The sequence below is a fragment of the Schistocerca piceifrons genome, chromosome 6, assembly GCF_021461385.2.
Source record: "Schistocerca piceifrons isolate TAMUIC-IGC-003096 chromosome 6, iqSchPice1.1, whole genome shotgun sequence".
Classification (NCBI taxonomy): domain Eukaryota; kingdom Metazoa; phylum Arthropoda; class Insecta; order Orthoptera; family Acrididae; genus Schistocerca; species Schistocerca piceifrons.
Genome location: NC_060143.1, coordinates 555401554 through 555420598, shown reverse-complemented (window position 1 = coordinate 555420598; position 19045 = coordinate 555401554). Strand labels below are relative to the sequence as shown.

General features: G+C 42.2%; 1 non-coding gene across 1 annotated transcript; it reads right to left on the bottom strand.

The window, feature by feature from the left end:
- Nucleotides 1-17486: 17486 nt before the first annotated feature.
- Nucleotides 17487-17593, bottom strand: LOC124803832. The gene has a single exon (XR_007017306.1). It is a non-coding gene; the product is annotated as a U6 spliceosomal RNA (small nuclear RNA).
- Nucleotides 17594-19045: the final 1452 nt, after the last annotated feature.

Below are 19045 nucleotides of genomic sequence, written 5' to 3'. Positions count from 1 at the left end.
GTAAAAAAAGCACTTTTAAGAAAAAAAGTGGCGCTAAATAATGAAGTGAGAAAGCCAGAATTTGGTCACAATGTGCTAATGGAGCTCATAAATAAGTGGTGCAAGTTTCAAAGCTAAAGAATAATAATTACGACCGGAATCCACGTTTTAAAAAAAATGGAAGTTGCTAATATTGGGCTTAGAAAAGTAAAAAGTAGTAGTAGTAGTAGTAGTAAAGGTATGTATGGTTCAGAGGTAACGATCTACTGTAGTTCCATTATAACAATTCTAGGAGGCAAAGTTTTCATTGAAGCGAGCTGAAACTTTTTCTGTGCTTTCAAACACATGTAAAAATTAAGAAGATTCTAAATTAATTCATTTCTATGTTATTATAGATAACGTGTCCGAGAAAGCGGTCGTTCTGAGGCTGCCGCCGTGTGCATTGGCAGATAACAACAGACGTTCTCTCTGACGTCCGCTAAGGCACATATAAATACAGCCAGAGAGGCAGGAAAAAGGTTCGCTTCGCACTCAGCCGCTGTGAGATCCACGTCTGATCAACGTCGGATCGCGCTCTGCCTAGGATGACGTCAGAGACGAACTGTGACAAAACGCGTATTTGTGGTAAAGACTGATAGTGGACTCGCGAGGACTGTACACCGTCCAGGATCGCTTAGATTTTGCTACAGCAACTGTTAATGTGGCGTCCGTGATAATTACAAATCCGCGTGGCAAGTGGTGGCTATTATTTCCACGTTTATGGCGAGTGTTTATTTCAAACATTCATTTGAGTATTATTAGTCAGGGCGAAAGACAATCTTGTAGGTACATACAGTAGAGGTCGCTTCTGAATTGCTGGTTGTGCTATTTATGATAGAAAGATTTACTACCAACTGAACCTAATGAATTTCAAAGTATTGTACGTGAGAGACATTACTCAATGTATGTATGGACTAGAAATTTATACTTTCGTAGAAGGAGAATATAAACATTTCTTTCAGTGGGCTGGCCTAGAATGTGGCTGTGCAGACTGGAAACTAAGGTCAGTAAGTTTCCGTACGCTTTCTGGCTGACTACAAAATTAGTTGCCAGGCTCGCGTGATTGAGGCGGCGTACTAAACAAACATTGTCACTAAATAATTTTACCCGCCACCCCACAATGCAGTTAACTCGTTTAAATGTCCAGGCGTAACGTTTCAAAGCAATATGAGGCGGAAGGAGCACGTGAGATGTGGTAGGGAGGGCGAATGGTCGACTTCGGTTTATTGGGAGAATTTTAGGAGAGAGTGGTTCACCTGTAATGGAGACCGCGTATAGGACGCTGGTGCGACCTGTTCTTGAGGCTCGAGTGTTTGGGAACGGTACTTGGTGGGACTGAAGGAAGAAATCGAAGCAATTCGTAGGCGGACTGCTAGACTTGTTAGCAGTAGATTCGAACAACAGGTGAGTGTTACGAAAATGCTTTGGGATTTGGAATAGGAATCTCTGGAGGGAAGGCGACGTTCTTTTCGAAAAAAACTATTGAGAAAATTGAGGGATCTGCCATTATAATCTGACAGCCGAACGATTGTACTGCCGCCAACCTACACTGCGCGTGAGCACCACGAAATCGTAGGAGAAATTAGGGCTCGTGGGGATGGATGCACACAGTCGTTTTTCCCTCTCTCTGTTTGCCAGTAGAACAGGAAGGGAAAAGACAAGTGGTGGTAAAGGGTACCCTCTGTCACGTACCGTTCGGTGGCTTAAGAAGTATCTATATAGATGTAGACGTATACGAATTCAACACCCTTCCGTTTTCGTCCGTCGCTCTGCAGCCTGGGATTCACATTCACAGAATTCTGTGCTCCAGATGCATAGTCTCAAAAACTTATTTTTCAAATTAGGGCCTTCCGTTGATACTAGTAACTTTTTTTGGCAAGAAGTTTTGGCTCCAAGAATCGGAATTTGTTGGTTTTGTCTACTGTAAGGCTAGAGGGCCTGTTAGGTTAGAGGACCTCAGGGAACCACAGAAAGAGCGTCTGTCTAATAAGGGGCAGGTGAAACACAGTAAGTTAGTTGTAGATACGAGGGGTATTGTAGCTGTAAACTGTCGTAGCTGTGTTGGGAAGGAGGCAGAACTTCAAGCCCTAATAGAAAGCACTGAAGCTCAAATAGTTGTAGGTACAGAAAGCTGGTAAAGCCGGAAATAAGGTCAGCAAAATTTTTTTTCTAAGATCTAACAGTGTTCAGAAAGGATAGAGTAATTACAGTTGGTGGTGGAGTATTTGTTGCTGTCAGATGTAGTTTGCCTTGTAGTGAAACTGAAGTACATAGTTCCTGCGAAATAGTATGGGTAGAGACTATACTTGACAATCGGATTAAACCATTAATTGGGGCGTTTTACCGACCGCCCCGACTCAAGAGATATAGTTGCTGAACAGGTCAAAGAAAACTAAAGTCTCATTTCCAATAGGTACCCCACTCATACAACTATAGTCGGTGGCTACTTCAATCTACCCTCGATATGCTGGAAAAATTATACGTTTAAAGCCAGCGGCAGACATAAAACGTCATCCGAAATTGTACCGAATGCTTTCTCAGAAAATTATTTTGAACAATTAGTCCATGAGTCCACTCGAAGCGTAAATGGTTGCGAAAGCATACTTCACCACTTAGCAACAAATAATCATGAACAAATAGTGAGTATCGTGACGAATACAGGGATTAAGCACCACAAGGCAGTAGCCGTTAGGCTGAATACCGTAACTCCTACAAAGATAAAAAAGAAACGCAAAATATATCTATTTAAAAAAGCTGATAAAAATGCTGTTATAGCCTTTTTAAGACACAGTATGCGCTCCTTCCCATCTGATTATGTAAGCGTAGAAAAGTTGTGGAATTATTTCGAAGAGATTGTATCGACAGCAATTGAGAGAGATATACCACATAAATTAATAAGTGATTGTACTGATCCCGCATGGTACACAAATCGAGTCAAATCGATGTTGCGGAAGCAACAAAAAAAGCACGCCAAATTTAAAAGAATGCTAAATCCCCGAGACTGGCAAACTTTCGAAGAAGTTCGAAATATAGCTCGTACTACAATGGGAGACGCTTCAATAATTATCACAACGAACCTCTGTCTCTAAATCTGGCAGAAAACTCCAAGAGATTCTGATCATACATAAAGCACACCAGTGGCAAGACGCAATCAATACCTTCACTGCACGATAACAACGGTGAAGTCACTGGTGACTAAAGCAGAGTTATTGAACACGATTTTCCGAAGCTCCTTCTCCAAAGAATACGAAGTAAATATTCCTGAATTCCAATAAAGAACAACTGACAAGATGAGAAAAATATAAATATCCTCGGTGTCGCAATGCAGCTTAAATCACTTAATAAAGCAAGGCTTCCGGTCCAGATTATATACTAGTCAGGTTCCTTTCAGAGTATGCTGATACAATAGCTCCATATTTAGCAATTATATACAACCGCTCGCTCACAAAAAGATCCGTACCTAAAGACTGGAAAATTGCTCAAGTCACACCAATACCCAAAAAGGGAAATAGGAGCCGCTGAATTACAACGTCCTTTTGCAGTAGGGTTCTGGAACATATACTGTATTCGAACATTGTGTAGTACCTCTAAGAAAACGATTTATTGACACGTAGTCAGCACAGATTCAGAAAATATCGTTCTTGCGAAATACAACTAGCTCTTTATACTCATCAAGTAATTAGTGCTATCGACAGGGGATGTTAAATTGATTCCATATTTTTAGATTTCCAGAAGGCTTTCGACACCGTTCCTCACAAGCGTTTTCTTACGGAACTGCGTGCCTATAGAATATCGCCTCAGTTGTGCGACTGGATTCGTGATTTACTGCCAGAAAGGTCACAGTTCGTAGTAATAGACGGAAAGTCCACAAGGAAGTGTTATAGGCCATGTATTGTTCCTGATCTATGTTAACGACATAGAAGACAATCTTAGTAGTCGTCTTAGATTGTTTGCAAATGATGATGTCATTTACCGTCTTGTAAAATCATCAGATGACCAAAACGAATTGCAAAATGATTTAGATAAGATCCCGTATGGTGCTAAACCCCCCCCCCATGAACCATGGACCTTGCCGTTGGTGGGGAGGCTTGCGTGCCTCAGCGATACAGATAGCCGTACCGTAGGTGCAACCACAACGGAGGGGTATCTGTTGAGAGGCCAGACAAACGTGTGGTTCCTGAAGAGGGGCAGCAGCCTTTTCAGTAGTTGCAAGGGCAACAGTCTGGATGATTGACTGATCTGGCCTTGTAACATTAACCAAAACGGCCTTGCTGTGCTGGTACTGCGAACGGCTGAAAGCAAGGGGAAACTACAGCCGTAATTTTTCCCGAGGGCATGCAGCTTTACTGTATGATTACATGGTGATGGCGTCCTCTTGGGTAAAATATTCCGGAGGTAAAATAGTCCCCCATTCGGATCTCCGGGCGGGGACTACTCAAGAGGATGTCGTTATCAGGAGAAAGAAAACTGGCGTTCTACGGATCGGAGCGTGGAATGTCAGATCCCTTAATCGGGCAGGTAGGTTAGAAAATTTAAAAAGGGAAATGGATAGGTTGAAGTTAGATATAATGGGAATTAGTGAAGTTCGGTGGCAGGAGGAACAAGACTTCTGGTCAGGTGAATACAGGGTTATAAACACAAAATCAAATAGGGGTTATGCAGGAGTAGGTTTAATAATGAATAGGAAAATAGGAATGCGGGTACGCTACTACAAACAGAATAGTGAACGCATTATTGTGGCCAAGATAGATACGAAGCCCACACCTACTACAGTAGTACAAGTTTATATGCCAACTAGCTCTGCAGATGACGAAGAAATTGAAGAAATGTATGATGAAATAAAAGAAATTATTCAGATTGTGAAGGGAGACGAAAATTTAATAGTTATGGGTGACTGGAATTCGAGTGTAGGAAAAGGGAGAGAAGGAAACATAGTAGGTGAATATGGATTGGGGGACAGAAATGAAAGAGGAAGCCGCCTGGTAGAATTTTGCACAGAGCACAACATAATCATAACTAACACTTGGTTTAAGAATCATGAAAGAAGGTTGTATACATGGAAGAACCCTGGAGATACTAAAAGGTATCAGATAGATTATATAATGGTAAGACAGAGATTTAGGAACCAGGTTTTAAATTGTAAGACATTTCCAGGGGCAGATGTGGACTCTGACCACAATCTGTTGGTTATGACCTGTAGATTAAAACTGAAGAAACTGCAAAAAGGCGGGAATTTAAGGAGATTGAGATAAGGGACCTGGATAAACTAAAAGAACCAGAGGTTGTACAGAGATTCAGGGAGAGCATAAGGGAGCAATTGACAGGAATGGGGGAAATAAATACAGTAGAAGAAGAATGGGTAGCTTTGAGGGATGAAGTAGTGAAGGCAGCAGAGGATCAAGTAGGTAAAAAGACGAGGGCTAGTAGAAATCCTTGGGTAACAGAAGAAATATTGAATTTAATTGATGAAAGGAGAAAATATAAAAATGCAGTAAGTGAAACAGGCAAAAAGGAATACAAACATCTCAAAAATGAGATCGACAGGAAGTGCAAAATGGCTAAGCAGGGATGGCTAGAGGACAAATGTAAGGATGTAGAGGCCTATCTCACTAGGGGTAAGATAGATACCGCCTACAGGAAAATTAAAGAGACTTTTGGAGATAAGAGAACGACTTGTATGAATATCAAGAGCTCAGATGGAAACCCAGTTCTAAGCAAAGAAGGGAAAGCAGAAAGGTGGAAGGAGTATATAGAGGGTCTATACAAGGGCGATGTACTTGAGGACAATATTATGGAAATGGAAGAGGATGTAGATGAAGATGAAATGGGAGATATGATACTGCGTGAAGAGTTTGACAGAGCACTGAAAGACCTGAGTCGAAACAAGGCCCCCGGAGTAGACAATATTCCATTGGAACTACTGACAGCCGTGGGAGAGCCAGTCCTGATAAAACTTTACCATCTGGTGAGCAAGATGTATGAAACAGGCGAAATACCCTCAGACTTCAAGAAGAATATAATAATTCCAATCCCAAAGAAAGCAGGTGTTGACAGATGTGAAAATTACCGAACTATCAGCTTAATAAGTCACAGCTGCAAAATACTAACACGAATTCTTTACAGACGAATGGAAAAACTAGTAGAAGCCAACCTCGGGGAAGATCAGTTTGGATTCCGTAGAAACACTGGAACACGTGAGGCAATACTGACCTTACGACTTATCTTAGAAGAAAGATTAAGGAAAGGCAAACCTACGTTTCTAGCATTTGTAGACTTAGAGAAAGCTTTTGACAACGTTGACTGGAATACTCTCTTTCAAATTCTAAAGGTGGCAGGGGTAAAATACAGGGAGCGAAAGGCTATTTACAATTTGTACAGAAACCAGATGGCAGTTATAAGAGTCGAGGGACATGAAAGGGAAGCAATGGTTGGGAAGGGAGTAAGACAAGGTTGTAGCCTCTCCCCGATGTTGTTCAATCTGTATATTGAGCAAGCAGTAAAGGAAACAAAAGAAAAATTCGGAGTAGGTATTAAAATTCATGGAGAAGAAATAAAAACTTTGAGGTTCGCCGATGACATTGTAATTCTGTCAGAGACAGCAAAGGACTTGGAAGAGCAGTTGAATGGAATGGACAGTGTCTTGAAAGGAGGATATAAGATGAACATCAACAAAAGCAAAACAAGGATAATGGAATGTAGTCTAATTAAGTCGGGTGATGCTGAGGGAATTAGATTAGGAAATGAGGCACTTAAAGTAGTAAAGGAGTTTTGCTATTTAGGGAGCAAAATAACTGATGATGGTCGAAGTAGAGAGGACATAAAATGTAGACTGGCAATGGCAAGGAAAGCGTTTCTGAAGAAGAGAAATTTGTTAACATCAAGTATTGATTTAAGTGTCAGGAAGTCATTTCTGAAAGTATTCGTATGGAGTGTAGCCATGTATGGAAGTGAAACATGGACGATAAATAGTTTGGACAAGAAGAGAGTAGAAGCTTTCGAAATGTGGTGCTACAGAAGAATGCTGAAGATTAGATGGGTAGATCACATAACTAATGAGGAAGTATTGAATAGGATTGGGGAGAAGAGAAGTTTGTGGCACAACTTGACCAGAAGAAGGGATCGGTTGGTAGGACATGTTCTGAGGCATCAAGGGATCACCAATTTAGTATTGGAGGGCAGCGTGGAGGGTAAAAATCGTAGAGGGAGACCAAGAGATGAATACACTAAGCAGATTCAGAAGGATGTAGGTTGCAGTAGGTACTGGGAGATGAAAAAGCTTGCACAGGATAGAGTAGCATGGAGAGCTGCATCAAACCAGTCTCAGGACTGAAGACCACAACAACAACAATGGTGCTAAAAGTGGCAATGGACCCTTAATAAAGAAAAGTGTGAAATTATTCACATGAGTACTAAAAGAAATCCGCTAAATTTCGATTACGCGATGTCAAACAAATCTGGAGGCTGTAAATTCAACTAAATACTTAGGGCTTACAATTACAGATACCCTAAATTGGAACGATCACGTAGATAATGTTGTGGGTAGAGCCAACCAACGACTGAGATTAATTGGCAGAACACTTAGAAGGTTCAGGTCTACTAAAGGGACTGCTTACACCACGCTTTTACGCACTATTCTGGAGTATTGCTGTGCGGTGTAGGATCCGCATCAGATGGGACGGACAGATGACATCGAAAAAGTAAAAAGAAGGGGAGCTCGTTTTGTATGGTCGCGAAATAGGGGAGATAGTGCCACAGACATGATACATGAACTGGAGTGGCAATCGTTAAAACAAAATCGTTTTTCGGTGCGGCGGGATCTCCTCATGAAATTTCAATCAGCAGGTTTCTCCTCCGATCGCGGAAACATTCTGTTGGGACCCACCTACATATGGAGAAATGATCATCACGATAAAATAGGATAAATCATGGCTCGCACGGAAAAATTTAAGTGCTCGTTTTTGCCGCACGCCTTTCGAGAGTGGAACGGTAGAGAGACAACTTGAAGGTGGTTCATTGAGCCCTCTTCCAGGCACTTTATTGTGAATAGCATAGTAATCACGTTGATGTAGATGTAGATTTGGTCCATAATTTCCATCCTAAGTGGGTTGCTAATCTACGTTCTCATACTCTTCCATACTTCCCTCTTCATTTTTCTTTACTCTCAGTCCGTATTTTCTGCTCAATAGAGTTTTCATACCACTCAAAATGTCAACTACCTTTTATAAAATTATTTGATACATCAGTATTGCTCTTGATTTAAGACGCACACCGGATAATAGAGAATATTCCAAGAAGAGCGGGTCCTTTCGACACAGATTCATTAAGGCTTATTTGAGTATCCTAGAGACCATCAGCGTGTTTCCGTTACTTATATTTTCAGGTGGTGCAGAACATAAAAATTGATGACGTTTCATTGACACGAAAATCTGAGGTCTCTGGTGACCATTGACAAAAGTATGTATGTACGACACACTTTGTCTGTAGGTACCGTTATGCTTGTGTTACATCTTGGAGCTTAACGTGACTTGTGCCACAGAATGTACTTATTAGACATTACTTTAAACAAGAGTATGGTCCGTAGAGGGTCAGAGAAGTTTGACAGTTACTGTTCAATTTGTAGAAACGACCTGTGACACAATGGTTCAGCTTACTAATGCTGCCTGCAGACGATCCAGGGAGCAGGTAGGTCACGAATTTCTTAAATTGCTACAAAGCACAGGGAGTGCTGATGATGTAGATACAGATGTAGATGTAGATGCAGAAGTGGACATAGATACAGACGTACAGTTAGCCGTGGATGTCGATGATTTGATATTTAGAAAGTTGCTGTATACATAGACCTAGGTTTATCAGTAAAAATCAGCGTAGATATTTTGTAGATGTAGATGTACATCATCAAGGCTTGTTACATTCGACATATACACCTTTAATGTGCGTAAACAGATGAAAATTTTCGATTCCGGCCCGTCACGGGTAACGTCCGCAGTTGTGCCGTATGCTCAAGTATCTGCTCGCTGTGAATTAAACAGGAATGAATGCAAAGATCTTGCACTGGTAGACGTAGATACCTAATGGACATTAATTGGAAGAAGGCTAAGAAAGTGTAAGTAACTTTTAAAGAAGTCTATTAGAAAATATTCTTTGGACTCATTCTTCAGCGTTGTTGCTTCGTCTGTGGAACAGAGGAAACTTATGCAATTATAGAGGGAATGTCACAGAAATGTTCATATTTAAAACAGGAGACCCTATGAGAAAACACTGCGCATGCTTAGAGCCTTGCGCTTAAAATTTCGGAAGCTCATGTTCCAGCAAGACACAAGAACTAGCTTACAAGCCCGACATTGCCCGGGTATACATTTTACAAATTTCTTGTTAGCAAAGAAAATAAAAAATTAAGTGGGTTTGTAGTGAAGTATCGAAAAAAGTTAGTTTCCATGGTTTCGTGAAAACGCCTTTGAAATTATGAAACAGTCGTGAAAACAAATATGTGTAATGTACAAACGTAAAAGTACAGTATACAGATTAAGAAAGTAATCCCGAACAGTTTCTGTTCGCTGGGTGCAGGCTGCTTCGCGTGTCGACAACGCGATTTTGTGAACATCTCTGTGGTAACTCCTCTTCATAAATCTGTTGTTGTTGTTGTTTTGGTCTTCAGTCCAGAGACTGGTCTGATGCAGCTCTCCATGCTACTCTATCCTGTGCAAGGTTCCTCATCTCGGAGTAAATACTGCAACCTACATCCTTCTGAATCTGTTTAGTTTATCATCTCTTGGTCTCCCTCTGCGATTTTTACCATCCACGCTGCCCTCCAATACTAAACAGGTCATCCCTTGATGCCTCAGAATATGTCCTACCAACCGATCTCTTCTTCTAGTCAAGTTGTGCCACAAATTTCTCTTCTCTCCAATTCTATTCAGTACCTCCTCATTAGTTACGTGATCTACCCATATAATCTTCTGCATTCTTCTGTAGCACCACATTTCGAAAGCTTCTATCCTCTTCTTGTCTATACTGTTTATCGTCCATGTTTCACTTCCGTACATGGCTACACTCCATACAAATACTTTCAGAAACGAATTCCTGACACTTAAATCTATACTCGATGTTAACAAATTTCTCTTCTTTAGAAATGCTTTCCTTGCCATTGCCAGTCTACATTTTATATTCTGTCTTCTTCGACCTTCATCAGTTATATTCCTTATATTCCTCGCCAAATAGCAATACTCATTTACTACTTTAAGCGTCTTATTTCCAAATCTAGTTCCCGTAGCATCACCCGACTTAATTCGACTACATTCCATTATTCTCGTTTTGCTTTTGTTGATGTTCATCTTATATCCTCCTTACAGCTGTTCTTCCAGGTCCTTTGCTGTATCTGACAGAATTACAATGTCATCAGCGAGCCTCAAAGTTTTTATTTCTTCTCCGTGGATTTTAATTCCTACTCCAAATTTTTCTTTCGTTTCCTTTACTGCTTGCTCAATATACAGATTGAATAACATCGGGGAGAGGCTACAATCCTGTCTCACTCCTTTCCCAACCACTGCTTCCCTTTCACGCCCCTCGACTCTTATAACTGCCATCTGGTTTCTGTACAAATTGTAAATAGCCTTTCGCTCCCTGTATTTTAGCCCTGCCACCTTTAGAATATGAAATAGAGTATTCCAGTCAACATTGTCAAAAGCTTTCTCTAAGTCTGAAAATCCTAGAAATGTAGGTTGCCTTTCCTTAATGTATTTTCTAAGAGTATTTTCTAAGTCGTAGGGTCATTATTGCCTCATGTATGCCAACATTCCTACGGAATCTAAACTGATCTTCCCCGAGGTCGGCTTCTACCAGTTGTTCCATTCGTCTGTAAAGTATTCGCGATAGTATTTTGGAGCTGTGGCTTATTAAACTAATAGTTCGGTAATTTTCACATCTGTCAACACCTGCTTTCTTTGGGATAGGAATTATTATATTCTTCCTGAAGTCTGAAGTTATTTCGCCTGTCTCATACATCTTGCTCACCAGATGGTAGAGTTTTGTCAGGACTGGCTCTCCCAAGGCTGTCAGTAGTTCTAATGGAATGTTGTCTACTCCCGGGGCCTTGTTTCGACTTAGGTCTTTCAGTTCTCTGTCAAACTCTTCACGCAGTATCATATCTCCCATTTCATCTTCATCTACATTCTCTTCCATTTCTATAATATTGTCCTTGAGAACATCGCCCTTGGATAGACCCTCTATATACTCCTTCCACCGTTCTGGTTTCCCTTCTTTGCGTAGAACTGTGTTTCCATCTGAGCTCTTGATATTCATGCAAGTGATTCTCTTTTCTCCAAAGGTCTCTTTAATTTTCCTGTAGGCAGTATCTATCTTACCCCTAGTGAGATAAGCCTCTACATCCTTACATTTGTCCTCTAGCCATCCCTGCTTAGCCATTTCGCACTTCCTGTTGATCTCATTTTTGAGACGTTTGTATTCCCTTTTGCCTGCTTCATTTACTGCATTTTTATGTTTTCTCCTTTCATCAATTAACTTCAGTATCTCTTCTGTTACTTAAGGATTTCTATTAGCCCTCGTCTTCTTACCTACCTGATTCTCTGCTACCTTCACTATTTCGTCTCTCAAAGCTACCCATTCTTCTCCTACTGTATATCTTTCACCCATTCTTGTCAATCGTTCCCTAATGCTCTCCCTAAAGCTCCCTACAACCTATGGTTCTTTCAGTTTATCCAGGACCCATCTCCTAAAATTCCTACCTTCATAAATCTACAGACGGCTATTGTTTTCGCCTATAGCCATTTGCGCTTCGCATTTAAGACTGGCAAAAACGCTGCCAGGTGTCAGGGATTTTATTTATTTGACTCGACTCCAGGAGGATCTTAGTATAAAAATAAATGTATTAAAACTTCGTGTACTACGTGGCTATTTTTTATGCTTATCAGTGTTTATGGCACCACATCTCTTGAACTATGTGCCGTACAATGATGCATTTGTGTAGCTACATACAGCAGCGTATGTAAATAGCGTCTGTGAAATACTTTGCTAATAGTGTTAGTAGGAAAGGAGTAGTAAATGTAAACGTCAAGCATAATGCAACAGTTTTCACGAATGTCGGTGTTTTAGACGTCATATTTTTTGAGCTATCTATCATATAATGGTATAATTCTGAAGGTACATTCAGCGTCCCACATAGATACCCTCTGCAAAATGTGTTGAGCAAGAGTTAGTAGAAAAGAAGCAATAAATTTAAATATCAGGTGCAATGCGGCAGTTTTTCACGTATCACAGTGTTTGTGCCGTCATAATTTCTATAGTACTTTTAGTACCATAATACCCATTTGTAGGTCCATTTAGCAACATATGTGGATACCGCATTGGAATTTTACTACGAATGCAATCAGTAGCACAGAATTAGTACATTTAAACGGCATACATGATGCGACAGTTTTTCACTCTTCTGCCTGTTTATGACGTCACATATTTTGAGCGTTGTTAGGTAGGTGTTCTTACCCGCATATTAATTATTGTCTGACAGTGAAGGAAGTGTGTACTAACTCTGGTTGAAATCGCTCTATTCGTTTAGCACTAGATATGGAAAATACACACACACACACACACACACACACAACACGTACATACATTTTTTTCTTATATGTATGGATTTCTCATGTTAGGGAAAACGTTAGACGAATTTGTCATGCAGTCGAAACACATTCGACTAACTGCAGCTTGCTACTCCAAATCCACTTGTTAAGTACGATTTGGCAACTAGCTATCGCCACATTAAGGTATCTGAAATAGATTGAGGCACGGAGATACATTGGCACGTTAATTATTTAAGTTGACCTTGGCAAAAGTAAGCAGTGACACCTGTCGAATCACAAATAAATGTAAAGTGGGGAGTGAAATGCATCAATGAATAGTAAACGCTAATTGCATGTTTTGAGTATGAACAAGTTGTTCAAATCACGTCTAATATCACAGAAGAATGAGGTCAGCTGCACATAACGCTAGTACGACCGGTAGTTCTGAAACCTCGGTGACATCGCCAACAACTGAAGAAGCAATTTGTGCCTCCTAGAGCAAAATACTTGAAAGATCTGTAGACCTTATATGCGGCACCATGGAAGAGAAATGGAAAAATGAACGAAACAATATATGTACCATCGTTTTGGAAAGCCACAAATTGGCCGAATATTAGGACAGAAAATTCTACAGTGGTCGGGCCACAGCTTTCGAGATGGTGGATCTTTCCCTAACCGAGCTCTCCATTCTCAAATGGCTGGAAAAAGCCCAAGGGTTGTCCAAGGACACGATAGAAGAATCGATTAATAACGATTCTTAAGTAAGCGTAGCGACAGCGGTGGAAAATGAAACTAGAGACTGGAAACGATAAACTACCGTCTGAGTTCAGTCGTTCTCCTTTTATCGTGCTTTCTGAAATGTGTTTCTGTATGACGTTTATAGTGTGCGGTTTTTATACTCCACAGTGTGGAGTATAGTGTAGGCCTTAAAAGCCGTTAACGCAATACATGACGATAATGTTGATTTGTCTACTGTTTCCTTTAGTCCCTTACGTACATACAAGGACAAAGCAATTGTTTCACGTGAATATCGATATATAAATTTGACATATACTATTTTCAAATACTGGGTGGTTATAATTAAGCTTTCCGTATTTAACACGTTATAATACGGTAACTAATTACCGTACGGGAACCAAACTTGGTAGCATTAATGTCAAGGACATGGGGAAGAGAAATAATGCAGAATCAGTTCAATTGAAACACTTTTAATGTGCTGCTATGGTACATCATACCATTACTGCTACAATAGAGACTCAGTACGTCACCCATCAGCCTCCAGAAGAGTCTGAAAACGCAGGATTGCATTCTGCACAGCAGAACGAAGCATGCGAGCTACCTTTCTTGATATAATGCACTTCAGATTATCACACGTGTGAATGTTCCCCACGTAAACCCTCTCCTTCAGGTGGCCTCACAACCGGAAATCACAGGGAGTGAGATCAGATGATCGTGCCTGCCAAGCTTTTGGAAACGATCGGCTGATAATTCGGTCGTTTCCAAATGTGTTTCGGAAGAAGCAGGTGAACTTCATGAGCGATGTGCGGTGGGGCCCCATCTTGCATGACAAATTTTGAGTTAAATGCGTCTCTCTACTGTAGGGTGGGGATGACATGTTGAAGAAGCATATCGCAGCAACACTGTCCACTCACACTGAACGTCCGTGGTCCCTGAGCGCCAACCTGTTCAAAAAATAGTGGGCCAATGACGAACGTTGTCGTGAAGCCACATCATATGGCGACACGTTCATCATGCAGATGGACTTCGTACATAGTGACTGGGGGTGGAGATCCCCACATTCGGCAGTTCTTTGAGATTCACCTCGCCTGTCAGAGAAAAAAGAGTTTCGTCTGTCCATAGGATGGTCCAGGGCCAGCCCTCGCCAACTACAAGCCTTGCCAGAATGTGGAGAGCAAAGTCAACATGTCGTCGTGCGTCCTGTGGCGTAAGCGTCTCTACGATATGGCTCTTGTACGGATATCATTTGAGAATGGTTCTAAGCACCTTCCCTACAGTGGACCACGCGATGTTCAACTGTCTTGTCACAGCATGCGTACTGCCTGTGCGATCGGGAATTGCGCGCATCGTAGTCTGCCATAGCAGCAGCAGTTTCATCAACCACTATGGTGCAACTGGTCGTTGCCCTCTTCCCACAGAGACGCCCAATTCTCCAGTTGATTAGAAATTTTTCATCATGCTCCGCACAGCAGGTGGAGAAAGAGTACCCTTCCGCAATCCTTTCAGTCGGCGATACTCTCGAAGCACATTTTCAGCATTACTATTGATTTGATAACAGAGCTTCGTCAATAATGCCTGCTCCTGTTGTCCAAGCTCATGTTGAGACGTCAACAAGTGCACTGCGACTGGTCACGTGCGTGAGACTGAGAATCACGATGACTGAACTCGGCACATGGTGGCCATAGTTGGAACTGGACAGTGGCGCTGTGACGCATGGAAATGATGCACCCCCTACTCTGGACATTAATCCTTCCACGTTTATTTCTCGTACGGTAATTTGTTTCCATGTTATAACGTGTTAAACAGAGAAAGTTTAGTAGTAATTAAAACTTCCGGGCTAAGAGGCCGCGGTCCAATAGTAGAAATACTTCTCCCTGACGTTTAATTATAAAATGTGTTCAAAATGTGAGTGAATCCTTATGGGACTTAACTGCTAAGGTCATCAGTCCCTAAGCTTACACACTACTTAACCTAAACTATCCTAACGAGAAACACACACACCCATGCCCGAGGGAGGACTCGAACCTCCGCTGGGATCAGCCGCACAGTCCGTGACTGCAGCGCCTCAGACCGCTCGGCTAATCCTGCGCGGTTTTAAATATAACCATCCGGTAAATTTCTAGTGTATTAGGTCTCTTTTTTTCAGGAAAAATAACTCTGCATACTACACACTAATCTTTGGCCACCTGATGCACTGATGTATGTTCATACGAATCCAGAAGGCACATGCTCTACTGTACTATACCCCATTGCTGCATCATATATTTTGTAATTTATAATTCTAGAGTACATTATACATTACAAAACCAACTACGCTGCTGTACTTGGTGCCACAAGCAAAGCTGATTTTGTCTAGATTGTTAGCCCCTGGCACGTTGACGCTTAGGTCAGGATTCACAGGGGCTGTGCTGCCATGACACTCAGGGTGTAGGAAATGGGTCTTTGACTGTCAGGGTCTCACGAAATATTTCCTGGTCCTCTTGAAGGCTAAAGTCTTGTTACTTCCGGAAGGTCGTAGTGTGTCCTTCCATGGTGCGTCTCATTAGTGCCTCTTTTTTGGGAAATACGCGTGTCGACCTTGAAAGTATAGTTATCTGTTAGACATCCGTTATTGGAACGTACTACAAATACCGACCATCTTTCTCCTCGTGCCCTCCCCGAGCCCGGAACAAGGTCGTGCTAGCTGTAGTAGATTGAGGATAATATATTCTACTGCAGTGTATCCACTAACGTGGAAGGATTCCCGAACTCAAATGTATCGTTCTTCAGAGATGTAGACATAATTCAAGTCGTTTCTCCAATGATGGAGCATGCGGAAGACCAAAACGCGTAGGGCAGGTGACTTGCGTTTAGATTATCTTCGGGTGAAACGTAGCCAGGTTCTTTTGTAGATTCATGAAAAGATTATCTAAAACCTTCTTTAGCAAGTCGTTAGCGATACCCTCATTTGGCTGTTACGAAAGGTGATGAAAGACTGTCGGCCATTACTGTGTGTACTAGTGACAGAAGCATAAAGTCCTGATGCTCATAGTTACTGTATAAGGTTTCGAATGCACCAAAAAGTGAATAGCGGGTAGGCTTCCAGTTCCCTGCACTGCAGTGATGTGAAAATCCCGTCTCCATCACTGGCGGCTGAGAAGTTGATACTTTGAACGGAATCTGGAAAGACGGGATTTTCGTCCGTAATTGGGCAAGACGGTCGCCTGGGCTGCCGGGAATAAAGTTGGCGAAATTCGCAACAGCGATGACTCCTAATTTGTCGTCCGCGCTCCGGCGAGCACAAATTCGGCGCCCCCCGCCCATTCACTGTGCGCGCCGGGAAGCGCTCGTTACGCCCGTGTAATGGGCCCGCGCCCGTATTTTTCCCTTTCCGCCTGAATGGCGCCCTTTATTCGATAAAGAGGGCCGGGCAGAGCGCGAGATAGCAGCGAGCGCGTTTAATTAGTCGCAGCCCAGAGCCTTTTCGTTATTCAGAAAGCCTCAAGTGGGGCGGCCGTGACTCAGCGCTCTGAAGACGCGGCGGCCGCGCGCCGGCGGACCCGACGGGTTTTTACTGTGCGGCGGCGGCGGCGGCGGCGGCGGCAGCAACAGGCGGAAGGCGCGGCGGCGACCGGACGTGCAGAGCTCTGGGCTGGTCACGCAACCTGTGGAGGACGACGCGGCGCGGTGCGGGGGCCATCGCTTCCTGTTATCTTCGTCGACTGAACGGAATCCCAATCGAGGCCACGAGCGACCTTTTCCTCCCTCCCGGAACCGTGCGGCAGACGTAAAAAGTGCTCGTGAGTCTCCATATTATTGATTCACAGCAGGGAAGGGAGTAACTACACGAGCCAACAGTCATAGTGTAACTGTGATTAAATAAATGTTACACACTAAATGTATTCGCAATTGCGAATATGAACAATCATGAGCCGTGTAATGGAATGACCAAAGAGAAAATTTTTGCCGGTTCGGGACTCGAACCCTGATTTCCCGCTTACACCTTGCGGTCGCCTTACCATTTTTTTTTCGATATTGATCGTTGCGTTTGGTCGTCGCGGACGTCGCAAGACATCTTGTTCAAGTTCGGTGGTTGATCCTTCCACTCAGTTTTTTTTTTTTTTTTTTTTATTACAGAGGCCAACCGGCTCTCTGACCGAACACGCTGAGCTACCGTGCCGGCAAAATGTGGAACGCTTCACGATTTTGCGTGTCATCCTTGCGCAGTGGCCATGCTAATCTTCTCTGTATCGTTCCAATTTTAGTATATGTACCGCCGAAGCGAGTATGTGTTCATTACGCTTTTTTTTTTCGTTGTTGATCGTTGCGTTTGGTCGTTGCGGACGTCGCAAGACATCCTGTTCAATTTCGGTGGTTGATCCTTCGACTCAGTTTTTTATTACAGAGGCCAACCGGCTCTCTGACCGAACACACTGAGCTACCATGCCGGCCACTTTGTTCGCTTCAGTTCGTTGCATCTTCTCGGGGCGGACGTCGTAAAACATCCATTTAAGTTCGTTGTTGATCTGTTAACTCAGTTTTCTTTATTACAGAGGGCACATTACCCTCTGACCGAACACTCAGAGATACCGTGCCGGCAAATTTTTGCCGGACCGGTATTCGAACCCTGATTTCCCGCTTACACCCAGCGGTCGCCTTACCATTGGGCTATCCGAGAACGACTAACGGCCAAGTTCAAACCTCTATATGTCGTCAACCATGTGTCTACAAGCCACGCGGGGTAGCCGAGCGATCTAGGACGCCTTGACACGGTTCGCGCGGCTCCCCTGTAATGTAATAAAATAAAAATTATTTGTGACTCTATTTCTTTGCTATTAGTGTACCGTAATAGAATGAATATGAGCCGTGACTTATATAAAAAAGAAACACACATTAATGCAATGGCTCAACATAAAAGAGAAATAACTAATGTAGGAATATTATTAACAGTGTAATATGTTGTTTAATTTAGCCCGACGTGTATAAGCACTCAGTAATCTAGCTCAGTTCTTAGGGTAGTTATGTAATCGTCGATAATTAATTGTCCGTGTCCTATTTACCCAACACTACGGATATTATTCCAGGCTCGTGAGAAGTCGTGTGCTTATTGCACCAGAGAATATTTGCCAAGCCTGTTCGATGTACACTACTACAATACGTAACTTAACCTCGTGGTTTCGTGTCGATTCCCCAATATAAGACAACAAGAGTAGCATCTATAAATGAAATCCTATAATGGAACTGGAATCCTGTGACCAGACGTGCCTGGGACGTTATCTCGTTATATAAAGAAAATCTGTTAATAAAATTGCTAAGTTATTAGTAGTTGCCTCCGGTGTCGTGGGATCTCAAATAAGGTTAACTGTCCTAACAGACGGCACGTCTCGTAGATGAGCTAAAAGAAAAATGTTAAAGATTTTTTCTAAGATGGCGCCTAACAATGAAAATTCTTTGTTAAGGCCCATATCTGCTTAAGACAATCCAGGTATCAGACTAAAAATTGATTGACCAAATACACAAATTCTTTTGACAAAATAACCATTATATTTTTCAGCTTTTAAGTACACCTTACATTATCAGCTGGTACAGCAAGATGATCTTTACACAAAAACGTCCTCTTAGGTCCGAATCCAAGAACAAAGGAAAGATAGTTCATGCATGTAAGCGCAAGAGTCCATGGGATAACATGTCCATTGTAGTTCCATTTCGTCTTCTTTGGCGTACTTGTCGATTATTTTTAA